Here is a 17643-nt window from a genome sequence, read left to right as displayed (position 1 = left end):
TGAAAGATGTGTTTGGAACAGTCCACATTAAAACACAATTCTGTATGAAACTCACTCTGAATCTCATAGCCAAAACTGGGATGCAATGAAAGGCCTGATCATCGAGAAAGACAAGTCAGGGGTGTTAAATTGTCATGGGTAAGGACAAGCCTAAACAAGGCTGGCATTTTTACTTAAAAGATCGACCAAAATTACAGGTGTTGACTTACAGGTGAGTTGCCTCTCACTAGAGCAATGCTGTGTGCTAATCAAGCTGAGCTCCATCAGCGTTGGTTATTTAATGGTAGTTAATGGTTCTCAAGGAAAGCCGGCAATCTGAGTAGCTGCTGATTCTTAGCTGTGGCTATGTTTACCAGTCCTTGTCCCCACCAATGACAACATCCTTCCTGACTCTTGCTATGCCTACTGTGCAAATGAGTTCAGTTAGCAGTCAAGAATTAAGTGCTCAAAATGACAACTTGGGAAATATCCCAACTAGGAACTGAGCCCCAGACTCTGTGACTCCAAAGCCCATGGCCTCTGCTCCTAGGAGAAGAAGGGGCTGGAATGTGAGACATGACAACTTTTCTCCCAGATAAGTCCAAAACACAGAAACTACACCATGGGGTCCGGAGTCGGAGGCCAAATTGTCCAGACTAGGGATGGACAGCTTTGGTTTTGTAAGGGATGAACAACAGACAAAGCTCCTCTCTGGGGGAAGCCATGGATGTGTGGAAAGAGTCCAAGGCATTTTCTCTACCCAGTAGGAAACAAAGCTCCGCCAAGAGTGAAGCATCTCTGTGCCGCTCACCTGACCACAGCCTGCCCCACTTATTACCACCTCCCTCCCTCCTCTTTCTGGCCTCTTCCCAGGAAGAGCTGCCATTCCAAACTGAGTGTTAATCATTCTCTTGCTTTTTCCTTTAAATGCCACTACTTAGGTTTGTCAAGAAATCTCCACCTAGATTAACCTGATTGAAATCATCACAGTGTTTATACAAAATGAACAGGCTCCAGAGGGAAAGCCATAGTCACCACAGTTAAAATATATAAACCAGCAGCCGTATGAAGAAAGGTGGAGCCAGTGGTGGGGTGATGGCCCCCTTCATGCTCTGCTAGCGAGCCCCTTCTGATCTTCCATTGGCTTGAACTTTTCTCCTTTTATGGAAATTCAGAGAGAAGACACCTATGTCCCAGGGTGGTTTGTTTACATTTGGTATCTAAAAGATATTTCCATGTTTACATATTCATAATTTTTTCCCTAACAAACCAGAAACATCTCCACAAGTTAGAATTATCCCTGTCTCCATGTCTTGCAGACATAACAGAATCCCAAAGTGCATTCCTGTCTTCTCCTCCACCCCCCTTTCTTCCTTTTCTTACCATGGTTGTGATTCTAGTCTGCTGGTGCCCAGGAAGTCTTGACCCCATGACTCCAATCTGTTCTTAGTGATGTTTTGTTTATTAATGTCTGTGGTTGGCTCACTCTTGGTAAGCTTAGTCAAGTTATTTTCATTACAGTGGATTCAAGTCAAACAGCTCCTTTCCTGGTACTAAATGGCCAATACACCTTCTCTCCCATTGTCCCCATGCAGTTTACGGTAGGTCACCTAGAATTTCAACCAACACAGAACATGGCAACCCACACCTTTCAGTTTTCCTTTCCTGCGGTCTCTAGTTTTCTTCTAAGAGCTGCACAGCTTAAACTCATAAAATTCCATTACATGATTCTCCACCTCTCTTGACATCCCACAATTCCTCATGGCCGACAGAGTCTGTGACTCAGCTTCCAAATTCAGATAAAAACAAACATACTCCCCGATAAATCACAAGTTATGCAAGCAATGAATCAAAGGACAAATTGCTCTGTATGGGAAAATTTTGTGCTGATTCCTCTTAAATAATTGACCAACAACCAGGAGATTCATCAACACAGTAATTGACTCCAGACTGAGTCAGCCTTTCGTACAAGCGTATGTACACACAGCACACGCTAGAGTCTTTGTAATGCTGTTTTTTCTCCTCCACAGTAGTAATGAACATAATAGACAGCCCACAGCTTACAACACACACAGCGTTAAGCCCTTTCTATTCAGCATTGAGTCCTGACACCTCATTAACGCTATGTCACAGGTGATGAGCGTGAGATGAGAGACGGCAAGGAGCATGGATGTCCTTGATAAACTCAATCAGATGCTCAGTAAATGTCTGCCAAGTTGGTTAATCAAGAAATGTTTTGAGGCTCAGTGGTAGTATGTGTACTGAGTTTGCATGGGGTCTTGTGTTCAATCCCCGAAATCAAAAACTAATAATTAAAAAATAAGTATTTGGGAAAGCTCTGGTGCTGTGGAACAATCTTTTGTATTCCATGAATATGTATTACTCTCATTTACTAATAAAAAACTGATTGGCCGGTAGCTGGGCAGGAAGAGACTGAGCTCAAGAACCAGGCTAGATGGGAAGAAGGGCAGAGTCAAAGAGTTGAGGGTAAATGCAGAGAAGCAAGATGAGAATGCTGTACATCGCAAAGTATAGACAGAAATATGGGTTCATGTAAGTGTAAGAGTTAGCTAGTAACAAGCCTGAGCTATCAGTGGGGACTTTATAAATAATATTCAGCCTTTTAGTTGGTTATTTGCAACTGGGTGGTCGGGAAAGAAATGTCTGTTTACATACCAGAGAATTCAAAACAATCCAGGCTCTGGGCACTCCCACTTGGTGGTAGATATGCTGCCTGCAATGGGTCTGCCCAGGACTGGGACTGTCACCAGCTGATCAGGGTCAAGGGTTACAGGCCCTACTTCTTCCCAGCTGAACTGCTGGCTGCTGATGGATCCTGGGGAGGTGTGGGCATTTCTGCCAGTGTACTCACTTGTGATGCCAATAGATGGTTCCAAACCCAGGCTCACAGAGAAAGCCCTGATCAAACTCAGTGGGTCTCAAAAGGAAACAAGGCAAGAAAGGGGGAAAGGGAAATGAGGCTGGTGGGGTGAGCGTAAGCAAAATACGTGTATTCATGTATCAAACTGTCAAGAACAAGTGCAATTAATAAAAATATAAGTAATTGAATCAAAATTTCTTGAATAAAATTTAGAGGAAAGGGAGACTTTAAATAAATAGATACAGAGTTTTATTGGCTGTAATGTTGGCACAGGTAGCGGGAAAAATTTGGAGACAGGATTCATGGAGGTAAAATGTGAATTCAATAAAACATCTCAGTAACATAGGAGGTAAACTAGGCTGAGGGACAAGCATGAGATCTTCCTCCAAATATACACATGACCCAAGCTGAACGTCATTCTCCGTCTGGCTCCTTCTTCAGTAATGAAGGAAGAAGAGTGGGGAGGTTCCATTAAACATGGCACAGCAAGCACTTACTGTGCTGTCTAAAAAGAAGGAAAAGCTAAACCTCTCTACAATTTCAGTAAGTGGATTTAAAAGAGCATTTTGAAATCTAACAAGATGAAGAAACCAACGATAACAAGATTTGGAAACCAAAAGGAAGAAACCATGTTACGTCTGAGGATAGACAATTAAAACAAGAAAACAAACAAAAATGAGGACTCGGCTGTAAGTATAAGAGGCCCCCCAAAAAAAGCATGGGACAGGATAAGTGGAAGGTCTGGGGGTTAATTAGACCTAGGAATCCCACCACACTCTCAAACTAGCTGGGAAGAAAGATCCATTCTCACCCAACAGGGCTGGAAGCTCAAGGTAAACTCTGAGAATGCCGTGTTGAACACAGGCAGCTGCGAGACAACCTAGGCGGAAAAATGTTGAGAGCTTTGTCCCTCCCCACCCCAATCTTTTCCCACCTCTCCAATTTCCCTTCCTAAGAGGTTCCTAAACTCCCTTAGTCAAGTGTACATCATCCAGGTAGAAAATGAGGATGTTTCCTCTGGGGAAAATCAAAAGTCTAAGAAAAGTGACCTGGTATTGAAAGAGCAGGAAATTCTCTGAGGTCAGAGCTTCCCACCTGCCTAAGGCGTGAAGCCTGCACTGCCAAGCCCATGGGTAACTTTCTTACCCACCATTCAAAGAAAACCGGTAAAAAAAAAAAAAATTAGGATCCTTCAGGCCTTGAGAAAAGTATCTAATGTGAAAGACAGAAGTAAAATAACAACCAAAGAGGGACATAGGGAGAAAAAAAAAAAAAACTGTGTGTAGGGAACAGAGAAAAACATCTAATAAATGCTGCCATCTCCATCTCCAGAACAGTGACACAAGGACATGGTGTCACTTTTTAAAAGAACGCATAAATATGATAAAAATTGGAAGATTTTAAAAATGATAGCAGAAATGCGACAAAGAGTAGAGAAAGTTGGGGAAATTTTATGAAAGTAATTCTCTAAAGGGGTGAAGGGGGATAAGAGGGGAAAATTAGAAGAGCACATGGAACAGAAAACCAACCAATGAGAGCCTCAGGGGCAATAAAAACAAGGACCTGGGGAGAACGTCACCACAGCATAATTGACTTAACGAGTATATCCCAGAAAACCTGTGCTACAGATTTAAAAGACTGACTACGCATAGTCCAGAGAAAGATGAGTGTCCACAGAAAGCCATGGCCGTGTTTCTGACAGTGGGAATGGGTGTGGACCCCCAAATACACGGGACAGGAGAGGTGGATTCTAAATAGCAACCACGCAACACTTCTGACGGAGATGATGATGACAGAAAGGACAATTGGGAAGTGGGAGACATCTCCAAAGTCTCAAGGAAAGGGCTACTGTGCCATGGTGCCCACGGCAGAGTACTCGCTGGCATAATCAAAGCCCTGGGCTCCATCCCCAGCACCCATGGAAAAGTCCCTTAGCAGGCAGATGCTCACACTAGTCTGGCCATTGATTGAGGGTAAAGTGTTGAACAGCAAGAATAACACAGCCAAGCCTTTCCAAAGGTACCTTTGCCACGCAGTGTTTCTCAGAAATCTACACCAAGACAATCCTCACACAAACCCTGAAATAAATGGAAAGCCATGGGAACTAGTGAAAGGAATCCAGTCCAAGACATATCAAAAGGGAATGTACCAAAAAGGCAGAGAGAGCAGCACATAGACATGCACAGGCATGCGCAGATTGTCTGTGTGTTTAGTTGAATATATATCTTAACCAGTTGATTGAATGAGAATGGCTCCCAAAGACCACATACTATTAGAGACTAGTCTCCAGTTGGCTAACTATTTAGATTAGGAGGTGTGACCTTGTTGGAGGAAGTCTCATGCCAGGTGCTCTCCTCTCTCTCTCCTCTCTCTCTCTCTCTCTCTCTCTCTCTCTCTCTCTCTCTCTCTCTCTCTCTCTCTCTCCCTCTTTTTCTCCCTCTCCCTCTCCCTGGTGCCTGCAGATCAAGATGCAAAGCTCTCAGCTACTGGTACAGTGCCAGGAATATATAGTTGCCTTGGTCATGGTGTCTCTACAATATACAGCCATAGACAAGAACTAGGACAATATGTATATATTACATGGTTACCTTAGCATAAGCTAAGTTTCTAAAACAATGACTGAGAGATGAGCCTAGGGGAGATGGCACAGAGAGAGTTCAGTCATCGTTGTCTATGGAAGGAAAGCAATAGTTCATCTAACACTGAGAAAATGTATATTTGCAGAGAATTCAGAGATATGCGAAGAAGTCCAGATGAAGCTGGTAGAGAACTGAAGCTACTCATTGCTTCTGAGAACAAGTGTCGGAAGCAGAGGGAAGGGTGACAAGGGATTGCTACTTTTTGTTATAAATATTATATAGAAGACGGAATTAGCTGATCGGCAGCTCCTTGGTTTCTAATTGGATTGTCAAGACATCTATTTTGATAAATGGGTTCAATTTGAATTCCAAAAAGCTTGCCATGAATCACTCTTACTAAAATCTAAGGGAAGAAACTTCTCCTTCCCCCCCTGACATCAGTGCCAGGGTCACTCATCCTACATATTGTCAGGGGCTAACCCGGCTCCTACCCATCTGCACACACCGCTCAGCTCTCAGAATTCCTCCGTGAACAGGAGTCTGGAGTAGGCTTGCACTGCGTGTAAAGCAAGGTGTTCAGATAGGCTGAGGAAGCAAAAATGATGTACCTGGAATAACTAAGAATTAAGACACTTGTTTAAAGAGGAGCAATCAGGGACTGGAGAGATGGCTCTGTGTTGTGAACATATGCTGCCCTTGCAATGGCCCTGTGTTTGGTTCCAAGCACCCATCTCAAATGGTGGCTGTAACTCCAGCTTGAGGGGATTCAATGCCATCTTCTGGTCTTTAAGGGCATCGCTGTGGAGGCCCAAAAATGTGAGCCTATTTTCACCTTGTCTGAAGGTCAGAGAGTTTCAGCTCACGCAAAGTTGTTGCCTTTTCAAGCTGACCAACCTTCAAGGTTATTGTCTGTTTCTACCTCAGACAAAGGTCCCACCTAGATTTAGGTCAGAGAGTTCTGCTCTCTCAAGGTTATTGTCCATAGGTGTGGCTAATAGCCAGACCTTGTATTTCAGGAATAGAGGAGTAGATCTCTTTCTACCTCAAACGAAAGTTTAAGGATTCAACTAAGTTCCTTCTCCCTTAGAGGGATAACAATGGATTCCACCCAGGGGGTGGTTTGCCTACAGAATATTTTGGTCTAGGGTATGAGTGTTACTTGTCTTGTTCTAGCAGCAGAATATTTAACTAAAAAAATAGCCTGCAACCTTCCACTGGTCTGTTCATTTCCTTGTATCATGTTAATGCTGTTTTTTATCTTGCTCCTACCTTTTGGGGTTGGGGGTATTTTAAGCAAATGGAAATTAAATGCGGGGGATGTCAGTACTCACTGGACTGCCCTCCCGGTACTATCCTCTGCTTCTGTTTTATTATTTCCACTCGCATTTGCATGTTCTTTACTAGCTTTCCTGGTGCTCATGCCCCTACCCTGGGGGTGGTATCTTTGTCGAAACTGGTCTCCGACACACCACCTGCAAACACTTCACACAGACATACACACACATACACAACTGATAATAACAAAAATAAGCATTTTTAAAAGAAGAAATGTAATAGTTTCTTTGCATCTCCTTCAACCCTCCATGTCAGATAGACTTTGCAATAGCAAGCCTACTGACCAGCGGTCGCTAGGAAGCAATTGCAAGAGCCAAATAGGTCATGTCCTGGCTAATCTCATTTCAAATGGGAATTTCTCTGTGATGTATACAGTTTAATGATAGCAACAAAAACTGCCCTTTCTTGATGCTCTCAGGCTCTGGTTATGTGAAGTCTTAACATTTCCTGAAAAATGGGCCATGGATATGTTCATTAGCTCAAGTCTCCCTATAATACAGAGAGAGAGAGAAGAATTCATTACTTGAAACCCTCAATTATTTGTCAATGGATACATTTAAAAGAGGAAATAGCAGTACCCACCTTCCTGTGGTCTAAGCCCCACATCCCCAAGTTCCTTTGCTCTCACAGCCCAGTGCTTGGAGCTCCATGCAAAGCATTCATCTTGCAGCATGACTCTCAGGTGACCCTGATGCGCGGATCAATGAAGGGAGCCCCAGGGTAAAAGTAGAAATAGGATTCTCCCCTCCCTCGCCAATCATCTCCACTGGGGAGCAGGCTGCTTGATATGGACGCAGACTGGCTTTGCAGAAAACATGAGGAAGGTGTGTGTGTGTGTGTGTGTGTGTGTGTGTGTGTGTGTGTGTGTGTTTTCTCATGGTTCACAGCTGATGAAGATATACACAGTGGGCAAGGAAAGGTGTGCTTTGCCCATGTTCCCTTTGGTAGGAAGGGGATGTGCTCCCAGCGCTAATCTCAAAGCACAGAGGGAGCAGCAATGTGAACTGGTCTGGAGAGGGAGTCCCCAGCACAGCCATACAGGAGAACCATAGGGGCCAAGATACACTGTCTATCTCAGCCCGCTGCAAGACCCCACCCCACCCCACACACTGTCATGATCTTTTAGGAAAACCCAGCTTCTGGTTGCAGGCAATCTCAGTGCCTAATTTTAAGGTAAACATAATTACTACTAGTACAATCCCAGTTTGAATGTAAGAAAAAACACTGAGGAAGAACAGAAAGATAAGGGGGGCATAGGAAAGGAAAGCACCCCCCGGTCCCAGAGTTCGAGTGAAGCCTCTTACCAATTAAAGCAAAACCAGGAGCAGAACAACTCAGTACTGCTGTGAAGTCAGCCTAGAAATGACAGGCCTTTCCTACAGAATGGTTACACCACGGGTACAGTGATAGGTAGGCTTTCGTTGTTTTCCCTGGACATCTGAGAGTCTCAAACAAGACTACTCGATCTGTTGACAGAAAAGACAATGCACCCTTCTGCATTCCCTAGGATTTTATCAACCGTAATCCTATCATGAACACCACTATAATCTCTTGTGACCTCATCTAGATTCCCCAGTCACAAGTTAAAGGTGGTACCTTCCATCTCTAACAAATCCTCTGTATAACAAGCGTGGAAAATGGTGAACTGTGGCTCTTCCTTAGGTTTTACCCACTCTTGAGTATGTCTTAATCTCGTGACTATTCCTTGACAAGTCCACACCCATGGTCCTCACACCCACGTTCTTAGGGGCGTCTTACTATCTCCTGGGTGCCTCCCTTTCTCTAGATCTTTGAATCTCAGTCTAAATTGTTGAATCTTTATTAAAGCCTACCTCTCCGTCATACGCTAACCCTAAATTTCTTTTCTACAATAAAGTCATGAACCCAGGTTTGGCTGGAGTTGAGGTTCTGAAAGAGCAGGTAATTCCTCAAGCCATTGCAGGTAACAGTGGGAAGCTGTGCCTCCTGCCTCTGTTCTCCCAAATACTAACAACTCATGCAGATACCCTACACATCACCCTGTTTTCTAGTGACTTTGATGTAGCCATCAGAGTACCCAGAATCATGACACAAAGCATCCCTCATCCTACGCCACACCACATAGGCTACCTTACCCGTAGATAGACTTCATGTCCTCAGGATATATTCCATCAGTCTGCATGGGCTAATTAAGTCACTCAGTTCCAATCCTTTGTACTTTCCAGGGTTCCACAGACTTCAAAAGAGTTATTGACCTGTGCTAAATGAACCAAAATATTCACATTCTTAGCAGAATTCACTCCAACCATGAAAGATTTCAAAAAAGACTCCTGCAGAAGATCTACATGGGGCTAGGGTGCTTTGATAGGGATCACACTAGGGGCCTCTGGGGATGCTGTGTACCACATGTTCCTAACTCGGTAGGTATGCTGAGCTAGACACAGCCCACAGAGGCACTCCCTGTGCTGGGAAAGGAAACAATCTTATAACCTGGAAGGAAATACTGGGGAGACGCTCAGAACAGTGCAGAGCTCTCAAAGAGAGAAAACGGAAGCAGCTGGACTCAGCCAGGTGGATTTGTGACAGACATTCCCCTTCAGATCAGCTTAGGCAACAGTGCAGCTTCCAAAGGTTCAGATGAGAAAGTGGAAGGCACCAGACAAAGAAGTAGTGGGAATAAAGGTCAGGAACACCTACAGACATGAACCCCTGGAGGAAAGGGGGCCTCTCTGCCATGGGTGGCTAGGGCATATGCAGGCCACAGACCCAAAGCCTGGTCCCGGCTTTTGTAAGCCACGCCTTTCTGGGCTTCGAAGGTCCACTGGGGCAAATGTACCAGGTACAAAGAGCTACAGTGTCTGATGCTTTGCAATTAGTGACTGAGTCTTCGTCAGTGCTAGCTTAAGTCCTGGAAGGCTCTGGGTGGGTGGAGAGCCTCAGTGTTGGCAGCTTGGGTGATTATGAGGCACAGCCTCCTTAAGATGATGGCAGCAGAGGAGCTGACTGAAGTGCCAAGGAAGTCAGTGAAACAGAAGCACAGAAAAACATGCACTGCGCAGGCTACGGCTAAAGGAAAGCAAACACCACCTGCTTCACGTGCTTTGTCGCCAGGGCAACCTTCAACCTTCCCATTTTACAGGTGCAGACCCTGAAACTCATTTAACCTAATGAGCATAGAGTAGGCCTAGGGCTCTGTGCTCCAGATCTCCTGTTCAGTCTCACAGGATCATGTACCCCTTCAGGAGGGTACCATCCCATCAGCCCACAGGATCTCACTGTTCTTCCTCCTGTTTATTACACACGTGATGGACTTCATTCTCTTGTGGCAAGGAGCTGCTAGTGTGTTCTCAGCAGCTCAGCCCTGAAATAATCGCACAGTAACTATATTATTTAAAACACTGCTTGGCCCATTAGCTCTAGCTTCTTATTGGCTAATTCTTACATCTTAATTTAACCCATCTCCATTAATCTGTGCATCACCAAGAGGTTGGAGCCTACCAGCCAAGTTTTAGCATGTCTGTCTCTGGCAGTGACTCCGTAGCTTCTCCCTGAGTCTGTCTCATTTTTCCCAGTATTCAGTTTAGTTTTCCCTGCCTATCTATCCTATCAGGCCAAACCAGTGTATTAACCAATGGTATTCACAGCTTACAGAGGGGAATCCCACATCATTCTCTGACACATTTGTAGGTCTCCATCTCTTCCATTGCACAAGGAATTATCCCTGAGCTGTTCAGTATTGGGTCCCCAGCACTGAAGCTGGATCAGCCACAGGGCAGACTCAGGCTCAGCAAGTGCTGGCTAAAAGAACAGCTAAGCAATGGGTGGATGGGTGGATGAGTATAAGGAATCTTTCTCTATCCTACGAGCCAGCTCCCAAATGACACCAAGACTCCTCATTAATTATGAAAGTTCAGCCTATAGCATAGGCTGGTTCCTAACTAGCACTTATAACTTAAATTAACCTATTTCTATTAATCTCTGTGCTGCCGCATGGCTCGTGGCTGCTACCTCTCCTATTGTACATCATGTTTGTTCTTTGTCTCCTGACGTCTGGCTCACGACTCCTCCTTTCTTCTTCCCAAAGTTCTCTGTCCCTAGAAGTCCCATCTAACCTTTTTTCTGCCTAGCTGATGTCCATTCAGCTCTTCACTGAACACAAGGCCTGACACATGGCAGGTAAACTTTCCCATGATGGAACTTTGTCCCAGAATTTTGGAATGACCCTCTTTGGTGGTAGCAACTTAAGAGGTCACTTCTTCAGCTGACATCTCATCCAGAAATGTCATACCTATTCCTCCCCAAGGGGGAAAATCTCATGTGGCTCTAGCCTGACTCACTCAGATGTACAGAACGACACGAATCAACACGCATGGTGACAGCCACTGTGTATCAACATCCCATTCCACATTAGCTGTCGCACCCATGAATGCTGAAAGAACAAGAAACACCATGGACAAGTGACAGCCATCCCAACACACTGAATGCATAATAACTGGGGTGATATTAATTTACTCAACTCTAATGAAGAGAGTTCATGTAGGAAAATGGTTACAGCCATCTTCCTATGCCAGCTACATAAGCAATGAAAAACCATTGCCCCATCCATTTGTTCTTTTGTAAACATAGTTATAGACTATCAAGGGAAATACACCACTAACTTATCTTCAAGTTTGGCCAGATACAGAGAAAGGAACTTGGATCACATCTCTAACTAGGAGCCCATTATATAGACATAGTCACAGGCCCTGTCCAGTCCCTTTGAGTCAAACACTCTAGGGCGTAAACTACTCCACCTTTTTTTAATAAGCCTTCCATGGATTTTAACTCCTCCACTAAGCCAACTGTACTGGGAAGTCTTAAGATAGTTCAGGTATTAACTCCCCGTTCCTGAAATTCTGATTGGATCAAGTCAGGTGTGGTGTCACACACTTAAAATCTTAGCACTTGGGAAGCAGACACAGGAGGATTGCAACAGATTCAAAGCCACCCGTGGCTACACAGTAAGACTCTGGCTCAAAAATAAAAAAGTTCCCAGGCAGGGGTGGGAGGGAAGAAGACCTCCCAATAAAGGGTAAGGTGTTGTGGAATATTATTTTAAGTAAACAAAGATGGGCTACATTGGTTTCTGCTGCATCTGTTTAATTCTGTAAAGAAGTATTGCATCTGTTTCACCTTGCCTGCCTAAGTCACCTGACTGGTCTAATAAAAAGCTGAATGGCCAATAGCTAGGCAGGAAAGGGATAGGCAGAGCTGGCAGGAAGAGAAAATAAATAGAAGGAGGACTCTAGACTGGAGAAGAGAAGGAAGACAGAGAAGAAGGAATGAGGGAGAAGAGAGAAGAGAATGAGCAAGATGCCCTACAAGAAGCCAGACAGCAGCCAGGCAGCAGACATGAGCAGTACTGAAAGAAATATATACATAAGGAAAAAAAAGTAAAAAACCCTGAGGTCAAAGATAGATAAAGAGAAACAGGTTAATTTAAGTTAAAATAGCTAGCCAGAAAAAAAGTCTAAACTAGGCCAAGCATTCATAACTAATAAAAAGTCTCTATGTCATGATTTGGGAGCCGGTTGGTGGCCCAAAAGAAAGAGCCTGGTACATTTAGGAAGACTAGAGAGTACGGAGGAGAGCAGGCAATTGGATGAATGCCATTCTGGGCCCTGATCAAGAGAGCCTCCATTTGCAATGGATAAGAGCTAATGCGAAGGCTTACAGCTGGTTAACTGCTGAGAGGAAGTGACTGTTGAGTGTTCTGCTCTAAATGGGACATCGACATTACACATTCCAAAGCTCAGGGAGCATCACCGAGGGGGGCGGGGCAGAAAAAAGTGTAAGGGCTACAGGATGGGAAGAGCACTGTGGAATGCGTCTCGTCTGGACGTGACATGGACGTTGGACCCATGGACTCAGAGCAGGAGCAGTTACCTGCATAAGAACTGCACAAGATGGGGCCCCCCAACATGTCATCATGAGTGGAGGCAGAGCTTTGGAGGTCCCCCTCTCCCTGGGGAGCAGTTCATGTTTGTATAATAGTTTTATACATGTTATATATAATTATATACCATGTTATATAACATATGTAATTATATATTATATAACATATATGCTTACAATAAGAAGGAAGGAAGAAGGATGCTACCTGGTTCCCCAGCTGAACCTACAGTCAGCTACTGTAAGAGACAGGATTCAAGGGTCCTGACTTTTTCCAGCACAGACCTGTGCCCACTGGCTGCCCACCTGCCTTGCTTCCCTGCACACCGGCAGCCCCATCTTCTCTTGAGCTGCACACTCAGCCCCTGAACGGACAGACCAGCTTGTCACAGCCACCACCTCATTTTCAAAGGCTCCGAAATGTCGCGCTTCTTCACATTATTCTTGTGTTAGTTATGACTATTGGCGTCATCGCTCAATCAAATCAGGAGATTTTACAGGCCTGCTGTGAGAATCTCTCTGGATGTCTGCACCTTTGGCTGAGGGGCATCTCAGGCAGTCACATCTGCTATCTGGAGGAAAACACAGAACTAAATGAAAAGAGGAAGAAGCAGCAGAACCCAGGGCCTGGCAGCTGAACCTCGGCTCAGCCCACCCACCCGCCATGTCGCTGATCTTCATAGATGTCCACTCCACAGCAGCAGCTTGGGTTTGTGCCCAGGTCACCAGTCAGGGCCAGGTGGTATGTCTTACGTGTACTTGCAGTAATGTGCTTCTTAACGTTTACATGCTGGGAATATTTCTAGTGACAATATACTGTTCAGAGTCCCATTTGTAGGCAATGATCCTTCTTGTGTTGTTTGGTTGGGAAAATATACAAAGGATTACTCTGAATTTATTTCATTTAGAAATTAATATGCATGGCACATATCAAGTATATTTAAATATTCTTATCTGTGTAGGAAGCAATTGTTTTTACTCAGCCTAGGGGCAGTACTTGGCAGACGGGTGAATGCTAGAGCCTCTGCTGTCATTTTACATCTCAAAGGGACCCATGACATCTACTACCAGCCCAGGCACACACGTGTGTGTGTGTGTGTATGTGTGTGTGTGTATGTGTGTGTGTATGTGTGTGTGTGTATGTGTGTGTATGTGTGTGTATGTGTATGTGTGTGTGTATGTGTGTGTATGTGTGTGTATGTGTGTGTGTATGTGTGTGTGTATGTGTGTGTGTGTATGTGTGTGTATGTGTGTGTATGTGTATGTGTGTGTGTATGTGTGTGTATGTGTGTGTATGTGTGTGTGTATGTGTGTGTNNNNTGTGTGTGTATGTGTGTGTGTGTATGTGTGTGTGTGTGTATGTGTGTGTATGTGTGTGTGTATGTGTGTGTGTGTGTGTGTCTGAGGCCAGAGGTCAATCTCTAGTGTCAGTTTAATTTCTGAGACAGGTTCTCTCACTGACTCTTAGCTCACAGATTCATTGAGTCTTAGTAGCCAGTGAGTGCCAGGGACCCTCCTGGCTCCACTTGCCCAAAGCTGGGTTACAGGCACATGCCACTGCAACTGGTTCTTGGCATCCAGCACAGATGGCAAACTCATGCTAAAATGGCAAACACTGTGCCAACTGAACCATCTCCCTGGCTCAGGACCCCTCACATTTCAACAACAAAGCAGTCCCTGTTTTTCTTTTCAGAACAAAATTACATGTGTAGAACTATTTTTCCTTTAAAAACAAAGTATGTTTGCCAGCATGGTAGTGTATGCCTTTAATCCCAGCACTTGGGAGGCAGAGGCAGGTAGAACTCTGTGGGTTCAAGGCCAGCCTGGTCTACAAAGCAGATTCCAGAACAGCCAAGGCTACAAGAGAAACCTTGTATTGAAAAAACAAGGAAAAGAGTATGTTCAATATATGTGCCCCAAAATGTTGGTGTGTATAAAGACAAAAACAAATAAAATCTTTCAGTATCCTAGAGTACTAGCCCTGCCTTTTGCAACACTGCCGACCAGAGTAAGCTGGTTCGGTGCTTGGCATCATTGGTTCCCATGGCAGACTGTCGTCTTCCTTCCACACATTTGCCTACTTTTCATCTCCTTTCCTGATTCCACCTTACACACTACACACTAGATGATGTCACACCCGATTGCTGTGTTCACCACACAGAAAGGTACACTAAAGCCTGATTTAATTGCTGGTAATTAATGAACTTCTTCCAGGAAGCCCTTGACATCCTCGTTCCTGGGGTTGGTGATCTTGCCAGGTGCTCTCATGGCCAAATGGAAGCATTCCCACCTTCCCCAGCACTGATCATGTGACCCAAGTCAGTTCTTTTCTTTCTCCCTCAGGACTGGACACTCTGAGAACAGAGGCATGTTCTACACAATTTGCCATGGTGATAAATACCCTGGACCTATCTGCTCACATTCTCTCTAACAGAGAGAAACCCTGTATGCTGTTCTGTAAACCGTCTTGTTTTCAGCCTAGACAGTGGGCATATTGCCATGTCACCCGGCAGAAGTCTGTCGTGATTTCAAACAGCTGCTTCCACTAAATGGAAATCCTCAGACCTTCAATCGGGTTTGGACTGGCCACTGCCGTGACATGCTATAAGATCACATGACTATTTTGGAATATTCATGCTATGACATGCTATAAGACTACATGACTGCTTTAGAGCACTCAGTACAGTGGAAGTCACTGGGCTCTGAGTAAGAAGGCGATCACTCTGTTAGAAGGAATTCTAATGTAAGACTTTTCTTCTGTCTTCCCTCTGCTCACAGCGTCTTTTCTTATATAGTATGCTTTGTGAATGAGTAAAGAATGTCTCTCATAGGCTCGTGTATTTGAACCCTTGATCACCAGCTGGTGATGCTGCCTGGGGAAGTTATGGAATCCTCGGGAGATGCACCCTTGCTGGGGTGTATGTCACTAAAGGGGAGTTTAGAACATTTATAGTCTAGCTGTACTTGTGTCCATTCTCTCTCTCCCTCCCTCCTTCCTCTCCCCCCTCTCTCTTTCTATGTTTCCTATGTGCAGATAAATCCACTTCCTGCTCCGACCACTGAAGCACAATTAATAAACATTCAGGGTTAGAAATTGGGGTTCAACTTGAAGATCCAAAAAGCAAAACAGCCAGCTACTGGCTCTTACCTCGTCCTCAGTCTGAAATAAAGATCCTTCCTCCAGGAATCTCAGAATGAGACTGTTTGTTGAGAGCTGTTTCCTCCCATTTTATAATCCTCTCTAGGGCTGGGATTAAAGGCATGAACCACCCAGTTTCTATAGCAACTAGTGTGGCTACTGGGATTAAAGGTGTGTGTTACCATAACCTGGTCTAAAGGCTGGCCAGTGGGATTGTTTTACTCTGTGATCTTCAGGCAGTCTTTATTTATTAAAATACAATTGAAATGCCATTACATATCACCATTCAACACCCTCCTCACCATTGGTGGCTATAGCTCCCTAGAATATACACAAGCCAAATAAACTCTCCCTTAAATTGCTTCGGGTCATAGCATTTAATACCACCAACAGAAAAGTAACAAATTCACTGTGTAGTAACTACATTTTAATGGTTGGCATTGTGACCTTGTAGCCTTTGGCTATAGAGTGTATTGTTTTAAAGTTAGCGAGTGAGTACCTGTATAATAGACCTCAGTGATCTTGCCCCAGGGAAGGACATTCCCTATGACACTTACTTTGCACAGAAGATAACACGAAATACAGAACCCACATCTGACCCCGACTGCACAGAGTTCTCTAGACACTGAGAACATTCTAGCCCAGGGGCCAGACAGTCTGCACGTCTCCCACCAGATTGAGTTCCCAGGGTTCTGATTGTAAACTCGCAACTGTACTAGGTCCTGTGGAGAGGGTAAATAGTACTTCTTGCTCCAGGACAGCTTATATTTTTGTACTGACAAGATATTCGTGCCCAAAGCTTTGGGTCTCAAATCCAACCCACAGGAGATGCAAACAGGCCTGCATCCATCAACAACCCTGACCCACCATCTGGAAAGTCATTGTGACGGCACTGGGAAGACGATTTGAGGGTGTGGACGGAAGTGACTAATCTCTCAAAGACCAAAGGGTCTTCAAGGCTATTGAATCAAGGCACGCGGCAACTAGGCAAGTCTGTAGAGAGTCATCTTTCTCCAAATTTAAGCATTATCATTGCTGCATTAGGATGCAGACATGCAGCTGAGTAATAACTGGAGATTGGGGGCCATGAAACAGTGTGACAATGACATCCATATTTACATATTCCTACCCCTGGGGTGCTCAGAGGCTCTTGACAATCTTCTAAACTATAAATGAGAATCTCTGTAACGCTCACAACATTCATCTCCAGAAAAGACACAATGAGGGTCAAATAAAATGGGAAGCCCAGCTTCCTGTACTTACCCTAGATTCAGCTTCCCTTGTTTGTTTGTTTGTTTGTTTATTGCCTCTGCATCTTGATTGTCTGCTGTGGAAAAACAGTCTATGTTTAAGAGATTCTCAAGGGGCCACTAATACTGTACAATCAGCCCCAGGGTTGGGTTGGAGCCACTGGACTATTTCTGACAAGAGGTATTATTTGTGTCACTCCTGGGTTGAGGCAATTACAACAAATCCTTCTGGGCTGGAGAGACAGCTCAGCGGTTAAGACAAAATACTGCTCTTCCAAGGGACTCAAGTTCTGTTCTCAGCATCCATAGCAGGCAGGCTACAATCGCCCACCACCCCGGCTCCGGGGATCCTACGACCTCTGCTGGCCTCCATGGGCACCTGCACTCATGTGGACATACTCACCACAGACATAAACAGAGATAAAAAAATAAAATATAAAAGTAAATAATCTGTTAAAATAAACTAAATATTCTTCCATTGCTGTAGAGACCCAGGAGGTCACGTGAGACCTGGGAGACTCACAGAGCAGGGACAGAGAGCAAGAGCCCCAGTCACCAGGTGGGTGACGA

The 17643-nt window shown here is 44.6% G+C and overlaps 1 long non-coding RNA gene across 3 annotated transcripts in view; it reads right to left on the bottom strand.

Annotated features, from left to right (window-relative positions):
* Positions 1 to 17198, bottom strand: part of LOC126505177 (uncharacterized) — a 30392-nt gene extending 13194 nt beyond the window's left edge. For 2 of the 3 annotated variants that reach the window (XR_007592835.1, XR_007592834.1), the window contains exons 1-3: positions 17087 to 17198; positions 12991 to 13256; positions 8889 to 9013 (exon numbers count right to left, since the gene is read on the bottom strand). This is a non-coding gene — a long non-coding RNA (uncharacterized lncRNA). Of the gene's footprint in view, positions 1 to 8092; positions 8241 to 8888; positions 9014 to 12990; positions 13257 to 17086 lie in introns of those variants that run through there. The other variant, XR_007592836.1, reaches the window with a different exon arrangement.
* Between the last annotated feature and the right edge of the window lie 445 nt (positions 17199 to 17643).

The sequence above is a fragment of the Alexandromys fortis genome, unplaced genomic scaffold, assembly GCF_014885135.2.
Source record: "Alexandromys fortis isolate MF-2015 unplaced genomic scaffold, M_Fortis_MF-2015_v1.1 scaffold_16, whole genome shotgun sequence".
Classification (NCBI taxonomy): domain Eukaryota; kingdom Metazoa; phylum Chordata; class Mammalia; order Rodentia; family Cricetidae; genus Alexandromys; species Alexandromys fortis.
The sequence above is the reverse complement of the archived record's forward strand: the minus strand, read 5'-3'. Positions and strand labels throughout refer to the sequence as shown.